Source organism: Plectrocnemia conspersa, unplaced genomic scaffold, assembly GCF_051122295.1.
Source record: "Plectrocnemia conspersa isolate PC_06_02 unplaced genomic scaffold, ASM5112229v1 ptg000006l, whole genome shotgun sequence".
NCBI lineage: Eukaryota > Metazoa > Arthropoda > Insecta > Trichoptera > Polycentropodidae > Plectrocnemia > Plectrocnemia conspersa.
Genome location: NW_028277170.1, coordinates 12,282,061 through 12,302,149, shown reverse-complemented (window position 1 = coordinate 12,302,149; position 20,089 = coordinate 12,282,061). Strand labels below are relative to the sequence as shown.

The 20,089-nt window shown below is 31.3% G+C and overlaps 1 protein-coding gene across 5 annotated transcripts in view; it reads left to right on the top strand.

Moving 5' to 3' along the window:
• The first annotated feature begins 2,008 nt into the window (after positions 1-2,008).
• The window catches only part of Glut1 (Glucose transporter 1), a 65,497-nt gene continuing 47,416 nt past the window's right edge, over positions 2,009-20,089 (top strand). For 4 of the 5 annotated variants that reach the window (XM_088187948.1, XM_088187947.1, XM_088187944.1 and 1 more), the window contains exon 1: positions 19,136-19,532. The gene's annotated coding sequence lies outside the window, so the exon portion shown is untranslated. Of the gene's footprint in view, positions 2,059-19,135; positions 19,533-20,089 lie in introns of those variants that run through there. The other variant, XM_088187946.1, reaches the window with a different exon arrangement.

The window sequence follows — 20,089 nt, the reverse complement described above, 5'->3', positions numbered from 1 at the left end:
GAACAGTCTTTTCAACAATTCCTTTCCTCAATCCCAACGACTCCAAACTCAGATAACAACGAATCGTAAATACACACACCGAGATGATGATCGATCATTTCACAATTTCTGACCTTCAGTATGATTTTACAAAATTAGCAGGTTCTTATTTCATTCCAAGTTATATGCTTAAAAATCCGCTATTGTTTGTTATATGTATGTACCCATCTTTGAAAACAAATACTTTCCTTAATGAATAGAAAATTACGAAAGCAACTCCCATACAAAGCTAGATAAAGTTTATCTATTGTATTATATAGTATCGAATTCAGCCGGCAATTTTAGTAAGTTATTTAAGGGTAATACTCAGATCTCAGATATGCAAGACATTCAGGCGCTGTCTTCGTCCCACCTTCTTGTGTTTTTTTACACTGGATGGTGTGGTCGAGATTATTCATAAAATTTTCGCTGACTATAAAAATACTGATTTGAAGGATTTCAAGAGTTTAATCGAGTCCCGTATAGTGGTAAATTATGCCTCAACAGACACTAAAACAATTGACGACGATATTAATTTTTTAACAACTGGAATCAAATAGGCTAAAATAATGTATGTATCGACGCGTAAAAATATTCATTAAATAAAAATAAAATAGAAAAGCAGTGACAAAAAACTAAATCTATGCAATTAAAATTTTTAATAAGCAAACTAACTAATGATATTCGCGATAAATTGCTTAAAACTAAACACAGAAATTCCATGGGTAAAAACAAGAAATATCATAGCTGACATGGACCAGAGCAAGGTATAAATGTTAGCTGACTTTTTTATTTTTTTCCCCTAAAATTATAACCAACAACGTTTTATTTTATATTTTTTATCAAATTGCAATTATTAAAAAATTATAAGCATGAAGATAGTTAGCAAATAGTAAGATGTATGGTGTATATATCAAATAATATACAAATTAGCGCTTATGAGAACAGAAGTATTAGACAACTCTCCAAAAGGCACAGCTATCTGAATTTTTAAGCATATGTAGGATAGTATTAATTTGTTTTAATACTGTAACTTTTAGTTCGTTTAAGAATTCTGGTCTACCCATAATTTAATGTAATGGTTTTTGTGATTTTTTTTATGTATTTTGTATATATGTATTATTTTTTTCTTTGTGCTGTAAAGCCCTGCACAAGTATTAAAACAAATATAGTGCATATAATACTATAGGTGTTTAAGTATTATAAATAAAATGTTACGAATCTAATGATATTTACTGAAATTGAATAAGAATAAGATATTTAATGATGCTATGCAAATACAAAACCTCAAATACGCATGTTAATAAAGCACGCAAATACATACATATGAACGCGCAGTTTTACCAGCATTTCATCTATATGCAATAAGCATTGCCTGATGAATTATAGCCCCGATGCTGAAATTTAAAAGGTTAACTTGATACGCGTGTTTGTACATATGTTTGTTCTGCTACACGTTATGCATACAGCGCAAATGCAGATAGGGGGAACGGGTTCTACATCTGCAGTATAATATAATCGGTATAATCCTGTTTACAATTTTTATGCAGCCAGCAAAATATAAATATTAAAAATATAAACTAGAAATTACATTTATTATTTACACAAGAGAGTTCTTCAAAAGGTTAATGCATATAAGCTTCAACGTGTATTCATAAAGTACACGGAAAGTCTCTTTCCGCGATTTCGATTTTTGTCGTTTGCCGACGTTTCGATCACAGATGTTGATCTTGTGTTTTGAATAAACTCGAGATGCGAGTAGAAAGAGGCTCAAATCTTAAACAGCTAAGTAACGTGTGAAATAAATTCAAAAACAAAGTTTTCACGGAAAAATCACATAAAAATGTCACCGACCTAATTGCCACACAGTTAAAAATACACATTAATGAATGACTCATCAGGGGCAAATGGACAATTAATTATAGTTATTAATATTGCCCGACCGAAACGAGTATATATGACAAGATCAAATACTAGAGCGGCAGTTACGGATAATTCGTGATCATGGCTGGAAAATCACAGCCGAAATATAGAAAGAAAGTAAGTGAAAATCGCGATGAATCCCGAGATTTCAAATATATGTAAATAGATATAATAATATATATGTATGTATTTATATATAAAAGATCATAATCACCATGACGGTAATAAATATTGTACTAAAAACACACACATAAAGATAATTATTACCGATATATATTACCGTCAAGTTTGTTATGATATTTTTTTCTTTATTGAATAGTTAAAAGACATTTTAATTAACCGTATCAGATTTCCTTTACTTATAATAATATACTGCTTGTCTATTGATTAATAAGATACAATACATAGTGAAATTGAAGCTGGCTCTTTTACAAATATTACTTATACATTTCATACGTTATACACATTGTGTTAATAGGCGGTGAGAAATTTTAGGATAATTCAATAAAAAAAAATCAATACAAAAAAAGGATACTTATTTTAAGAAATTTGATTAAGATGTTACATTCACGACAACATATATGTAAGCAAAACATAACACACCAACTACTAGCGAGTTATTCACAACACCATATAACCAACAAACGTCTGAACTCGGCCGCGTTATTAGAATAACTAGAATAAGAAACCCCATGAATTGTACTGTTGGAATCATCGAATTATTAATTTTGGTATTCTTATAACTGTATGATATTACAACGTAGCTTGTGTAGATTGTGTAACAAATATATTATTTTATATTTGTTTATAAATATTATTTATGCGGCTGTTAATATATAATACATAGCTAAACGTTGCCGTGGAGATAATTTCTAAAGATACCACTCAATCTCACCGCGTACGGACACAACAGCAGATAAATAAAGACTAGATACTAATATTTACATACAAACACATAATCAGACAAATACATAATAACACACATTTGTAAATATTTACTAATTGTGTTGCTACCGAAATAAGCATTAATAAAAAGAAAATAAGATACATGTTATGATTAAGGACCGACTGAAACTCCCATTTCTGTGTATGTATATAAATCGGCAGCCGGTCAAAAAAACGTGCGTCAAATGAGCGCCGTCATATGAACGCTGCATTATAAGCGCTGCGTCATAAGAGCGTTTACCAAAGTAGCGCTGTAACAAAATAGCGTAATACTACCCTTTTTAGAATGGATGAAGCACGAAATTCACAAAAAAAAGTTTTATCGTAATCGCAAAACATTTAGGTCTCTAGTAATAACACATTAAAACTGAATATCAGACTAATAAAAAAAGTATTTAAGAAAAATTATTAAAATTTATATTGCGCTTGTTTTTGCCATTCACAATAAAGTGTAGTTGTCTAAAATAAATAAAAAAAAGGTCTGGCAGGCCATATACCTGCCCTATAATTGTACGCATTCATTGCAAGTCGAGTCGATAATTATTTGGCAATTTAATGAAACATTACAGAACAAATCTAATGATAAATTCAAAATCAGTGCTTCATTTTAGTAAGAATATATGTAGATCGTACGTATGCGGATGGGGAGCAATACCTTCGTATGTACGTAATAATTAATAAATAATGATGTTTTCATTGGCTAATCATTTTAATCGTCTTTACGCTCTGGCACATAAAACACTAATTTTACCGCCTATATCTCGTGATTTTTTTCTTTTTATATTTCTCACAATATTCATATTCTTTGTATACCTAATTCCTAAAATATTTATTACTTCATTTTCTCCAAGTATTTTTGCGCTTTTATGACGTGTTTTCTTTTGTCAAACGCTCATATGACTGTCTGCGCATTTGACGCACGCTATTTTGTTACAGCGCTACTTTGGTAAACGTTCTTATGACGCAGCGCTTATAAAGCAGCGCTCTTTTGACGCACGCCTATTTGTCCGCGCAAATTTGTGACGTTGCCATATAAATCTATATATACATACATTTATTTATATATGTATAAAAAAAATAATATTAAACATCAGTAAAAAAATGTTCGATAGTTCTCAGAAAAAAGGGATGAGATATTTTTAAACAATGTGTTACAAACATTTTTGACACAGATTTTGCCCGAGGGATGACTTGGGTTGCTCGTGCGGACACGAACGACAAAATTAGTTTCTCCTCCAAGAGAGGTAGCCGAAGTCGTATGTTACTCTAACCATCAAAAGTACCACCTCCATAATGAAAATTAGGACCTCGCACATCATGAAAGGGCGGCAAAAGCAGGTCCCTTAGAGAGCAACACGAGAACACGACATCACAATAACATTGCCAACTACTTTACTATCACTCAGCCGACAATCATAACTCGACATACCAGAAAATACTCCTTGACTTCTAAGAGTCGTATTCCAATACTATGCTAAAATTATAAATGTACAAAATTGTAATTTTTTCTGACGTCAATCGGAGAGCAAAGTCACACCCCTTCAGCATGTAGTTTTTTGATACCCATTTTATAAATAGAAAATACTTTTATGCAGTTACAAAGATGGCGTCTTGAGAACGGAGCAAAAATACGTTTAAGAATAGCAGCGGTACTGACTTAGCAATCTTAAAAATTTAATAGGGAATCAAATCAGGCCCTAAAGAACTTAGAAATCTTTAACTTCTCAAAGCGCTCAGTTTCTTTGATGGTCAATACTGAATACTAAGTACAAGAATAAAGAATCAGCTGAACGAAAGGCGAAAAAGATTTCTCGTACACAGAACGGAAATATTGCGCGCAACCTGTAACATTATGTTTAGAACTGTTCAAAGTTTTTTATGGAAGCTCATAACTTTCAGCATCAACCGAGTAGCGCGATTAGTGTTAATGAATTTCCAGAACGCTTTAGAATTATTTATAATTTAGTCTTAGCTTTTGAGCATATTTTGAGAGATGAATACAATAGTTCCACACTTCTTAGCCACCAACGTCCAGACACCAGTCCAAACCCCAACTCAATTACTCAGCAGCATTAAATTTCACTGCTACTTCAATCGCCAATACAAAAACCCACCCCCGCCTAGAGACGAGATTGCCGATCTCTACTAAAAATCATTTCCGCAAACCCTGGCACCGCTATGGTGACCTAACGGACAAAATTGAAAGAAAATAATCATCAAGAAAGCGTTTCGAGAGTTTCACAATTAACAATTAGATTCAAAACTCAATTCTCTGGCCACTGAAGATAACTTTTTATGGAAACTGGCCGATTCGCTCAAGAAGTCATTTTCCAACATAGGACTAGTAGACTTTCTTTAAGAGAAATTCTCTCCCAACCTTGCCCACAGTAGCGTGTTCATAGAAACGGTAAAATATTTTTTTTACATATTAAAATTAACGCATATATGCTCCGCCAAACTATTAAGTTGAAATATCATCAAGTGATTTCTGCGGAAGCCATCAGCTAGACATTACATTTTCCTAAGAAGGGTGTGAATGACAACCTTTCGATATTTGTTAACATAAAGACGTTACATCGTCATCAAGAACATGACATCAACACTCACGAAACATGACGTCATCACATACAATTTTACGCATGTTAATAATATTACTGACTTTTGGAAGTATAATTTAATTGCTATTCTTAACGAAACACTTATTAAAAACCAATAAATATTTGTTAAAATCGATGCATTGATACAATTTTAATGACTTAAAAAATCACTAAAATATTTACATTGTATCAAAAGATACACACTTTTAACAGCTTACCGCCCGGGGTTTTTTTGCCGAGCTTTGCTTGGTTGCCGGGTGATTTTGCAGAATAATGGCAAACAATTATATTTTTTAGTTAATTCTCTATGACTTGTAAACCAATTATGATAGTTGATTTAAATTTATTATGGAGCTTCCTTATGATTTTTCGCATAAATATATAATATTAAGACATACCTTTTGAAAATTCATGTTAGAGTATATGACCCACTTCGAATTAGGGAATTCCACACAGTATGCACTTTACAATCGAATGAATGCAGTATATTTAGTCACTTGTGAACTATCGACCGAAACGTATCGCGAAAATTGTTCTACTCTCAGTGATATTTTGTGATTGTGTTTTTAAAAAAAAAGAAAGACTGCAGTGAATTTGATCCAACAAGCGATATTTAAGATTTTAAATGTATTCTAGGGGAACAAGTTCTTCCCAATAATAGTAAACGCATCAGACAAGTGGCTAATGTATTTAATGGCGATGATATGTTCGAAATAATAGTTTCGAAAACAAATTAATATCATCGGCAAACATCTCACAAATACAAAATATATAAAAAAAACGCACAATGGTAGTAGTTTAGTTTACTTATTATAATAGTTCATAAGCTTAACAAACCCCATAATCAAGACGCCGATATTTCGAATAACTTTTAACTTTTTTGTATTTCGTTAAAAAGCAACAATTTAAAATAGTACAGATAGGCTGGCGAAAAAAAAACAATTTTTGATTATTATTTAGGAAAATTCAATTATGTTTACAAGTCAAAGAAAAACCTTTCTCTGGATGAGGGAATGATTCCAAGGTTGGGTAGACTTACTTTTCATGTATTCAGTCCTCAACCAAATATGGAATGTTGAATAGAATGGTTTGCGAATCAGATACCGGTTGTATTTGTAATTTAAAAATATACACCGGATATGCAGGAAGATTAGTAAACACGGCGATGAAAATACTAAACCAATTATCTGGACAACTGGCACCGGGTTTATGCTGACAATTTTTAAAATAGCGTTTTACTCGCAAAATATTTATTTTTACGAAAAAGTGTACTTTGCGGAACAATCCGGAAAAATAGAATCTCAAAACTAAAAAAATTTAGGCTTTTATAGATAAAACATGGCAAAGAAGGTAAAACGCTTATCCAAATTTAGAAAACAAATAAGAAAAGAGATTTCAGAATGATATCTACCTTTTATAACAGCCAAATGATAGACACGGGAAAAAAATCAGAACAATATATGAGCCTCAATGTATAATGGACTGTAATAAATATATGAGGTGATGCTCGCATCAATCAATACATAGTTACGTATTATTTTGAAAAACAATAGAATAAACAAAAAATATTGTTTTTTTATTTATTTCAATGCGCATTGTTTTATTCGTTCAGTGTCTATCAAAATTTGAAACGTAACAGCAAAATTAAATTCAGAGATTTTCTTTTGAGTAAGGCTGAACTATGGATGCAGAATTCAGTAGAATCTATCGATTCTGAAGACATTTCACCATCTTGCCGTACTTGTGCTGTCGATCCACCAGAAAGACTTTTGGATAAGCTGAAAAATAAAAAGTGTAACGTGGAATAAAGAAAGATACACTGCACGTGGAATAAGGAAAGATACAGCATGAATGTGCAGAAGTTGTGAAATTCCTCTTATTATTGACGAATAGGTAGCAAAAAATATTGAAATATTGCAGATAAAAAAGTGTAAATAATAAAAGTAAATATAAATAGAGATATAATGTGGTTTATAAGTATCCGTGACAGTTGAAACAGAAACAGGACGCCGAAAAATTTGGTGAGTGCAAATTATATTACATTATAAACGGATATTTTTAATAAATCGTTCATCCAAAAAATTATAGAAGCATTACATTGAACATACATATTATTAAATTATAAATAACTGGTTTATAACCATTGCAACCGTTTTCAATTTACACAAAATATTAGAATGAAAAATACATATATATTAATTCTTGATTTTATTCCTCAGAGATTCTTTTGAGTGCAATGATATTTTTTTTCAATTATTTCAAAATACGCTGATAATTAATCTGAATTGTAGCTTTTTTTCTGGTTTCTTGATCTGTGAATTATTGCGTTTTTCCAAGTGGTGTGGAAATTTCAAAATAACAAACACCCGGTAAAAATGTTCGTAAGTTAATGGATGATATATTTTGGAAGTTCTTTGATTACTGTTGTATTTTATTTATCTTCATTTTTTTTACCAATCGTAAAAAATTTACTTTTTAATTTTGCAATCACATACAGAATTTTAGGTTGAAAAACTTTGTTAATTGATATATTATCAACTAGGATGTTTCGATTTCTTTTGATTATAGTGGTTCTATGTTTACCTAGCCTGACAGTTTGTCCCTGAAATTTATTTTTGTTAAAGACGTGTAAAATAAAATAATATTTTTTATATGAAATAAATGATTATGTTTTATACATTGAATGAAAAAAAAATATGTAGCCCAATATGGCGACGTCTCATTACATTTAGTCGCAATGGGATAAGATGACACTTTTTAAAAAAATTTTAAGTAAATAATAATTTATTTTTTATTTGATAGTACGTAGAAATCGAATACTACTATTTCTGATTATAATATAAAGGCAAACTTGATAGTATCTTAGTATTTTTTTAATAAAAAAAAACGTATGACGCAGGACTCATGCCTGAGTTAACGGCCACTAAACAGTGTTCTTTCAAGACTCTTATACAAGTCCTCGGGCGTTAAGCTGTTAAGTAATCAATGTTCACAATAAAGTGTTTATGTTTTGTCTATTTTGGTAAAATGTCTCTTTTGGTGAAATTCCAGTCGCCTATTCGGCAAACAAACATTTATTTGAGACTAGCTTAGTAATTCTCTGAAGTTAAAAATGTGTCTAGTTTTTATAACGTAATACGCGAAACATCGATTTGAAATATTTTCTTAGTGTCGTTGTTTGAATTCTGATTTTGTTTGAAATTTATACTGCTGATGAACACATAGCAAATTAAAAAAATATATGAGAGCAATTTTCTGTGTGAGCAATACTCCCTAAGTGCAATTTTCCGTGAAAGCAATAGTCACTGAGTGCAATTGTCCGTGAAAGCAATTATCCTGAGAGCAATTGTCCCGAGAAAAATTTTCACCGAACCATAATTTGGCATTGTATACCTACCATGCTGCATCTTAAATACTTTTTTTCAAATACGCCATTGCGTCCTCCAATTGCTTTGTTGTTTTTAACGGGATATTATAGCTATTTTAATAATTTAATTTCTGCACAAATATTTTCCAGTTTGTTCTTTTACTGTGCGAAATTGGTGCGTTAGGTTTTTTATTCAAACTATAAATCAGTGTATTAGAATAAAGGAATGATTAGATAAAAGGTCAAAATTCGATTGAGCCTTAAAGAAAAAATCAGGGATTCCTTTAACTACACCAAAGTCAATTAAGTATGTTTTTTCTGCGGTATGAAGGTCAGTATGTAAGCTCACCTGTTGTTATTGCTTTTAAAGTATTTTATTGGAGTGATAGGTATAATTGTCGGCCTGTAAGGGTGGGGGTTTGTGAATGCGAACCCCAACAAGGATGTTTGGCGTTAACGTCACCTCCGACGAGAATTCTATTTCCCAGTGTCTTGAGAAAATCTGCATATTGTTTTTGCTTTATTTGGTGTTTGGGAGAACTATATATAGCTGTTAAATTTATTGGCCTTATGCTGTTTTCGAAATTGACATTGGTGGCTTAAAGAAAATATTTATCCTATTTTTGTTCGCCGTAGTGTTTTAAAGAAGTTTTTATTATAAAAGCAGTTTCTTATAAAAAACTGCGCAGTGACTGTTTTACTAAATATTGCCCCGTGGAACGCCAACGGTGTATCACAACACAGACAAGAAATAAAAAAAAATCTGGATACTGCATTTATACTACAACATACCCAGACGGAACTGTACATATTAACAAAGCAGCAATACTTAAAACAATTATTAACATTATGAAGAATAAAATTTTTAAGAAAAATAATAAAAGGTAATTAACGTCAAAATTCAAGATCGTTATTCGCCATTAACGCTTTTGCCGTATATTGTCCCCCAAAATACAACAAGAAAAAATAAAACTATTAATTTTTCTGTAGAAAATATGTTCTGGAGGGTATTAAATTGCCAAAAATCCTCTTTAACTCTTAGGAGGAGTTTTGACAATACAAAATATTTGTACGAAGCGGCAGTGAAAAATTAGTTGAGGTGTATATTCACAGGATAAGCAACACACTGGCCAACCGATAAAAAAAAACTACCTGAATGGATTGACTTGAACATTGTAAAAACATAGATGTAAAACAAATTTTAGCTGAATCATGTTTCGAGCTAGCATCAGATCATTCGCCGATACTAGTAAAATTTCAAACGAATTAAATCCACAAACAAGAAACTCGGACTTTATATAATCATAAAACTAATTGGGATTTGTTCAGAAAAAACTTGATTAAATTATCGAATTAAACAATCACTTAAATAGTAAAATAAATAAAACAAATATAGCGTATTTCATGGAAGTAAACAATTGCAAGCGAATTACGACCGTGCATTACCTCGAAAGAAACGATGAATCATCGGGTTGCAAAGATAATTTTCCCATACCTATGACAGAAAGCAAACAATTATAGCATGCATATATTTGCGAGCTAACCAACACACCTATACTAAGGAAATGTTAAATGATAAAGATTGAATTTTCGAGCTTCAATATCCTTCTGACAGAGAAACAAATAAAAATATCGTGTGTCTAACTGAGTCAAAAAATCGCACAAGAATATCACGGAAACTATTTTGCCTCTTTAATCAAAGAAGCGCATTACTTTGGATCCTTCGACTGCAAAATCCGCTTGCCTGCACCGACGAAGAGCGTGATTTTAAGCGAGTCGGGTATATAGCCGCAGTTCTTTGCCTCGACACAGCATTAACGTTATGTTTGTATGCATAAAAGCCTTTAAAAGTAAACTTAAAATTTTTAAGCGAGATGTAAATATTATATATATTTTTATATATTTATATTAAGACGATTTTATTTATTATATTATTTGTATTAAGTATTTTGTTTGAGTAAAAACGTATTTTGAGAAGGCAAGCACCTGTGCAAAATTAAATGGAGTCAATGACAATAAAGTACCAGCATAATTTATACTCGTTAGTTGAGCAGTTCGGCGAATGATTTAATCAATTTAGACTCCTGGAACAGACAAATATGTGTCCGAATGTAGTTGTCTACAGTATTTTGAAATTAAATAGTTTTCAAAAGATGAAATTTGATAATTATGAAATACAACTCAATGAAGCGTAAGACGGCATCTGAGTTCAAGAAATTGTCGACTTAATGTTCAATGAAATTTTCTTAAGATGTCTAATGGTCTTAATAATCTAGAAAGAAATCGTTTGCAGAATAAATAAAGAATACATTTTAAGTGCTTAGATTACCAGAAACTTTTGCATCTTGAAAAAAATAGCGATGGCTTTACTTACAATTTTTAACTCTACATACTTTTGTAAGACTGTATTCTTGGCTATAAATAATAGTACAACCAATAAAAACAGAAACCGACTAACGTTCATAAAATATTAACCTTTAATTACAATGCAATGCAGCAACAACAAAAAATGTCATCAATGTAAATAAATATTCGTTTATTCTTTAAATAATAAATACATCAAAAACTATTTTACAAGATATATGGATATGGACTTTAGTTGAGAAACAAAGTGCAAAAAATGAACATGGACATCATATCACATGGCTAAAACTGGCAAAAGCCACATTGGAGAAACCTTGATAATGTGCCTGGATATACCAGATAAATTAAAAACACTAACCCTGAGTGATACTACCGTTAGGAGAAGAATTTATGAAATGGCAACTAACGTTGAAAGAAAGCTTGCTACTATTCTACAGAACACTTCATTTTCTATACAACTGGATGAGTCTATTAATGTGGATAATAATTTTCTACTGATGGTCTTTGTACGGCACTTATACGGCACGGATAATATTCATGAACTGCAAGAAGAAATGTTATTCACTGTGAATTTAATTATTGACACAAAAGAATTAATATTTAATATTGTGAAATTATACTTTGAAAAAAATATTATATCATTAACCAATGGCATGTGCTACTGATGGAGCACCATCAATGATTAAATGATATTGTGGATTCACTGGACAATCATTTTATGTGTCCATTGTGTGGTACACAAACAATATCTTGTGGCTAAGAATTTAAATGCAAGTCTACACTCATCGTTTACTATTATAACTGAGACGGTTATTAAGATTTAATCTTATTTTTAAAATAACAATTTTGTGCGAGGACAATGATGAACAATTTATAAGGCTACTTTTACGCACAAAAATTCGTTGGCTCTCTAAAGGTGCATGCCTGTCTCGCTTTGTAGCATTATATGACAATATCATGCAGTTTTTAAAGGAAAATCACGAGGAAGATATCTACCAACAATTGAAAACAGTTAAGCATGATGCTTTTTATTTAGCAGATATTTTTAAATGATTTAATGAATATAACTTGCAGCTTCAAGCTGCCACTTATTATTTGTAAAAATAATGTGTCCTTGTTTATCGAAAAACTTGATCTTCTCCATCGTAACCTTCTGAAGAGAGAATTTTATCAATTTCCCGAACCATTATATATAAAGAAAGATATAACATAAGAAGAAGACGAAAGGTTTAGTTGGCATATAAGCTAGAGTATCCAATTACTTGAACCATTAACTACTCGAGTATCGAATATTAAAATTTTAAAATACTCGAGTACTCGAGTACTCTTGAGTATTTATCAAATGTACCAAAATATCTATTATTCAAATTCGTGCACATATAAATAAATAAATAAAAGACTTATAGTAATTTTTACATTTATTTTAACTTTAAGAACATATTTTTTAAAAACAATAATGCATTAAATGTCTCGAATTTAATATTACTGCGAAGTTTTGTTTTTATTATTCCCGTTGTGGAAAAAACCCTTTCCGTTGCTGATAGTCTTATTGTCATCAATGCGTTGAATAAGGCTTCTTTTTATTATTATTATTATTTTATTAATTTATTTAGCTTAATAGCTAATCTTTACATCTAACAAATTTAGTAAACATATATAAAAATATATAAAAAATACATAACAGAAAGATAAAATAAAAATATACAATAATAAAGTCTTAATATTATAATTTATTTCTATATGTACGAAGGTGCTTTTTTATTCCATTTATGAAACCCGTTATATTATTATAGATATCAAATTTTTTGAACTCTCTTTTTATGTTCTCTTCATTCTTTCCCTTCTTTGCTTTTCCCTTATTTCCTTCGACTATTGACAAAATAGCATTTTTTTATTCTTCTTGAATTGATTTGTTTTCTAATAATATATAATCTTCTACTTCCTCTGATTCGTGCAAAGAATTTAAATCTATATCCTTCGAATATGTATTTGGGTGAATCCCCTTTCTCTCTATAGCTAAACGGTTTGCAAAGAACTGATTTTACTTTAAATGCCTTTAAAATACACAATTGTTTTGGTTTATATTTTTAGCTGAAAGATCAGTATAAAAAAATTACAACACTCTACAACTACATAGTCATAAAACCTAAAATGTTTTTTTTTTGATATTTCATATTGTTCGTTGTCATAAATTAGATAAATCGGGACTGTCGGACACAAAACACAAAAGAAATTTCTCCGTCGTACTCACTAGCATAGCTGACGACCGAAACTATGTGAAAAAAGTATTACCTGATAGTAACCGCTCTAGCTCGGGACTTCGGGCATAAACGTCAATTAAAAATAATTTATCATATCATTAACCATTAGATAGTACTGGATTACTGATAATCTCAAGATTGTCAGATTAGTAAGATTCTATTGTATTTTTTTCTATCCTGCTATAAGGAAATTCCAACATATTTTTTGTGAGTAAATATTATCTCCCGTCAGATAATACTGGCTTACTGGAAATACCGAATCTCAGTGACACATTATTTTAGAAAGTGGGAATTATTTCGAGTTATTATTTTTGAATTATTAGCACGATACACATAAAAACTTATGGATGAGAATTAAGTTTAAGTTATACTATCGTGTGAAGTGCATCTGGTTTTCGTGTGCTCGAGTGAATATTCGAAAAATATTACGAACCGTTTATAAAACATAGTTTTTTAGTTAGATACGAGTGTAGAATCTACGTGAAAATAATTACAGTTTATGTTATTTAATATAGTGTTAAATATATATAGATATTCCAAGTGACAATGAAAATTATAGTGATAGTGATTCAGACTCCTCTGTTCATGAAAGAAATCGTCCACATGCTATGATGCTCATGAACAATGAGGAAGATGAACAAGAAAAATATTTAGAAGACACTTTACAAGACACAAAACTTTATTGAAGATGACTTGTTTCCCGTTATTGCAGAAGAAACGAATAGACACCATAATCAACACATCAACAGATACAAACTGCAAATAAAATCTAAAAAATGGGTGGATGTAACGGTACCAGAATTAAAAAATTGGTTTGAGTTGATATTGCTAATGGGCCTGGTAAAAAAAGGCTCATTACACCTGTATTAGACAATAAATCCACTAATAGGAACCTTGATATTTACAAAAACCATGAGTAGAAATAGGTTTTATCAAATATTACGTTACCTGCGTTTTTCCAATAATGAAAATGTTCCTGATAATGTAGGATTACTGTTCAAAGTACAAAAAATAATTGATTATTTCTCCGAAAGATTAAAAAATATGTACAAACCAAGCCAAAACATATCTCTGTATGAGGGTATGATCCCATGGTGTGGAAGATTAAATTTTCACGTATACAACCCCAGTAAGCTCACAAAGTACGGTATAGAGATAAGAATGGTATGTGAATTAGTGTCAGGATACATATCGAAATTTAAAATATATTCAGGACCTGGAATTTCGTTACAAGATTCAATATCACATCTAACATCAGACAATAAATACAAATGGCATCATCTTTATATGGACGATTTTTATAACAGTGTTGAAATAGCAAAAAAAATATATATGAAATAAAAATAGAATCTGTGGTACCATTAGGAAGAATCAGGGTTTACCAGAATATCTGAAAAATGCAAAATTACGAATATTTGAAACCAAATATAAACGATATGGGATAATATTGTTGCAATTGCGAAAAACAGTAAAAAATCGAGACACTTTAAACTTTCATTATATAACTAGTTATTGTGAAAAGTGATTTACACGTGAAAGACAATGTAAATTATCTGTGTTTGTGCCTGGAAAATTTCACATTACGATGGAGTGAATTACAACGGTTAGTGAATATTTTATTTCAAATGAATTATATATCAGTAAACTCGTATTAGTAAAAATGTCACAATACAAAAGAAAAGTTTGCTTGAAAAAAGTTTTTACAAAATTAAAAAAGTTTGAGAACCACTGGTTAGCTCAATTTAAATTATTTTAATTAAAATTTCTAGGTTATTCGTTTTTATAATTTTAAAATCAAGATAATCATTTTAAAAATCTAATTATAAGGAAAAGTAATAATTATTTTTTATTTCCGGCGAACCACATGTTGAGAACCATCTAATAATAACTTGAATTGATGCATTGATACATTTATAACATGTCTAGAAAAATTCAACAAAATATTCGGACCGTATCAAAAGATACATAAATTTAAATAAAAAAGGTAAAATTCGCGAAGTTTTGCGAAAAAGTGCCAGTATTTAGCGTAAGTCTGGTAGTGAAACTGCCGGTCGGTAAAGGTCGGTAAAGTCGGTAAAGCTAATGAAAATTAGCTTTAACTCTTTTCATTTACCAAATGGACTCGCCTCACTTTCATAATCAACGGCTCATCTATTGATTAAAATATTTAATTTAATGGAAAAAGTATTAACAGCTTTGATTAGATCGATGTATTTTCATGTAATTATTGTTCAGTGATCCATGTGTTAATCTAATTTATGTTCTCGAGAGAATGTTCACAGAAGCTTTAAGCTCAACACAACCCCAGATCATTCGAATGCCTCTCGAATGTTGTAAGTCGATTCTTTCGGTTGATTTACTAGTGTGAGACAAAGGATCAACCTTAGACTTTATTGCTGGTATTCTGAGGTGCATTTGAAAATGTGTAGACAGACAGTCGTCTTTTGCTCTGATGGATATAAACACGTTAACGTTAAAAGTACGTGGGCTTTCCGTTTCGTTGACAACGCCTCTCGGGTGAAAAGTCCTTATTGACATTGGAAGCTAGCGTAAATAAGCTCGATGATAAGCTTAGACAGAGATAGAGAAAAATACTTAGTCCAGTGATGCGAGAGTGTAGCAAATAATTTATCTTAACAAAAATATGAAATATCGAAGAGTAAGGTTGATGACCTTCCACATATTTTTCATTTATAATTATTAATAAAACAAAATTACTTACATGCATGGAATTTAAGCAACGAGAAAAGCGGTGAGAGGAGACCATCCCGGGGTCCGTTCTTCTTGAGGAGCCCAACTCTGGAAAAATTCATAACAAGAATATATTTATAAAAAAATTAAATCAGACCTCAAATAATAAATCTGAACTAAACTACAGTTGTTTGAGATGTACCTATATACTAATGTATTTCAGGTATAAGTTCCGTTAGCTTTTTTATATTAATACAAGAAATAAAAAGAGCGGAACATTGCCTTCAAAAACACACACTTTCTTGGTAGTACTTTAGCAATAAATATTGTTATTCGAAGGGACAGATTGTAGTTTTTTGTCGCGACTTCGTTTGTGATACAATTTCTTTACAAATTTTTATTGACTTTATTGAGTTTTCAACGTTTAAAAAATATGAGAGAAAATATTCAACGAATGTAAATTAGTAGCAGTAAATTTGGGTATTCAATATGAAACTTCAGAACAAATACCTAAAGAAGAAGCAAAGAAATAACAAAAAATCAACAACAGCACCAGATGAATTATATAAATTTAATGTTTTTATAGATTGTATAATCGATAATTTGACAACTGGATAAATAAATAATATATTCAGTTTCATTTGTTTATTTTTAAAAGAACATATAGAAAAAAAGAGACTCGTAGCAATACAAAATTTTTTTTTTAAATATGTCATTTCACTAGTAGATATATATTTTTACCAGTAAATATATAAATTATCTGGCAGGTGCTATTAAAATTATATGATTTCAACTTTTCTAAATGTAATAATATTTATATTTACATACTTATCATTATTTATTTACATCCGATGTATAAATGTTACAGCGAAGTTAATTTCCAAATACATTTTCACTAGTAGATATATATTTCTAGTAGTGAAAATATAATTTAACTGAGAAGCGCTAATATGCTGCTTTAAAATGTATATGAAACTCAAGTTGACAGTGGCGAAACGTTCATTTGTTGTTCAAATCTAAACATAATTAAACTATAATTAGTTTTAGAACTTTCATTAGGTCAAGCCAAAAATACAAAATAAGCCAATTCATCTCTCAGGGAAAAATAAGCGTAAAAATAAATACGGACAGACATCGCAACTTACATATTGCTCCATAGTTTGTCTGCATTTCGATATTACACTATGTCTTAAAAATATGATAGCTATTCTTACAATATAACTTCAATCTTTTTATATGAGAGTATTGGTTAAAGTATATTCAAACCGAATTTTGGTCAATAGGAGAGCGTAAAAAACAATTTTTATAACAGTGTTGAAATAGCAAAAAAAATATATATGAAAAAAATAGAATCTGTGGTACCATAAGGAAGAATCGGGTTTTACCAGAATATCTGAAAAATGCAAAATTACGAATATTTGAAACCAAATATAAACGATATGGGGTAATATTGTTGCAATTGCGAAAAACAGTAAAAAATTGAGACACTTTAAACTTTCATTATATAACTAGTTATTGTGAAAAGTGATTTACACGTGAAAGACAATGTAAATTATCTGTGTATGTGCCTGGAAAATTTCACATTACGATGGAGTGAATTACAACGGTTAGTGAATATTTTATTTCAAATGAATTATATATCAGTAAACTCGTATTAGTAAAAATGTCACAATACAAAAGAAAAGTTTGCTTGAAAAAAGTTTTTACAAATTTAAAAAAGTTTGAGAACCGCTGGGTAACTCAATTTAAATTATTTTTATTAAAATATCTAGGTTATTCGTTTTTATAATTTTAAAATCAAGATAATCATTTTAAAAATCTAATAATAAGGAAAAGTAATAATTATTTTTTATTTCCGGCGAACCACATGTTGAGAACCATCTAATAATACCTTGAATTGATGCATTGATACATTTATAACATGTCTAGAAAAATTCAACGAAATATTCGGACCGTATCAAAAGATACATAAATTAAAATAAAAAAGGTAAAATTCGCGAAGTTTTGCGAAAAGGTGCCGGTATTTAGCGTAAGTCTGGTAGTGAAACTGCCGGTCGGTAAAGTGTTAATAAAGTTATTGTTTTTTCTGAAATATTTCAAAATTTTCGAATTTCGAGTATTAATCGAGTAATTTTCAAAATACTCAAAATACACTGAAATTTCATCAATTTAGTATAAATTTTTAGTTTTAAGCATGAAACACGTTTTTGCTCTCACTAACCGCCTTAAAAATCCGTCACGACGTATGGAATAAGTATCTGATTTATTACAAACACATGTTTTATCAATCGAATATTTGCAAAAGCATGTTTCATGTTTCTCAGTTTCATACGTTAGTGGGTAAATGTATGCCACCCAGGCGGGCGAAGTGAGGCCTACGGAAATCTGCAAAGCGCTGATTTTTTTATTTGTCGTCAATTCGGCATGGGTTAGCGTTATCCTAGGGAGCTGAAATTTCACTAATGAATTTTTAGAGTCAAATGTAATAAATTTACAGGATATGCATATCGTATATAGTAACAAAAATGGTTGGCCTGTATAAAGGACATTCTAATGTACATGTTGTGACAACAGTATTATTAAATGTTGCTGGGAACGTGAGACCTAGTTCAATGAGACAAGACTTGTTAAATCTGCGTGTGATTGAGATTCGTTTATGGATGACATATTCAAAACAATTAACTGATATTTGTGGGAAAAGTTATGATCGTTACAGATTGTTTTTGTAGTTAGAATTTGCATGTTTCAGCCTAACTTGGAAAGTTGAAAGATTAACTTCTTTCTAGTCGGTTAGGCTCGAAGTAAATCTAACGTCACTGGGCTAAGGACGTATCTTTTGTTCGAGTGCATGTGAAGATATCGTCAAAGGCTCTCCTTAGGAGTCCTGCGACGCCGCTTCGCCTATAGCGCATCGATTCGGGTCGTCGTAGTCGCCGGATGGGCGTATAGGCGGCCGCGTCAATCGAGCCGGTCCTTCTATCGGCGCCGGGTCGTGTGTGCGAACGGTCGTCCGCGAAGCGGCACGGCACGGCTACGCGCGTCAGGGGATGCAGCGCTGGGCCGGAGCGGGGATCGTAGTCCGTGCAGGTCGCCGGTGGTGAGGTTGTGTGCATATGTGCGGAGGTGGCGTTAGGGGCGTCCGGGCCGAGGTGGCTAGTGCGCGTGTCGGGGCGCAGCTCGCGGCACACAGTATCGATCGGCCGACGCCGACGCTCGGCCGCCGCTCGACCGACGCGCTGGGGCGTCACCTGCAGCCTGTGTGCCGCACACACCACACTGTGTTTACCGCGCGGGGCAGCGTCAGCGTCAGCGCCCGTACAGCCTGCGATGCGCTAGTGGCGGCAGCCGATCATCACCGCTCTTCAGGTATGACCGATCCGCCCTACGCATCGACGCCCTTGCTCAAACCCCATCCCTCACATCGCAAACCGAAAAATCATACATGCTAGTATGTCCCATTTATAACTGTCTCCCATTTTGACCCATATATATTTTAATTGCAACTGCGAGTTTTTAAATCATTTACATTTCAATATATACATACAAATTAATATATAAATATTTATATATATATATATATATATATATATATATATATATATATATATATATATATATATATATATATATATATATATATATATAAAAAATATATATATATATATATATATATATATATATATATATATATATATATATATATATATATATTTATATCTATATATATATATATATATATATGTGTGTGTATGAATGTGTGTATGTGTGGGTGTGTGGGTGTGGGTGTGGGTGTGTGGGTGCGTGTGTATATTCAAAATCATGACACGCCCACTGATTATATGTATGTATGTATCGCTGCATCTAATGATATTTGCGCATATAGCTATGCGTTCTTTATAAATCGGGATTCGAACCTGCATACT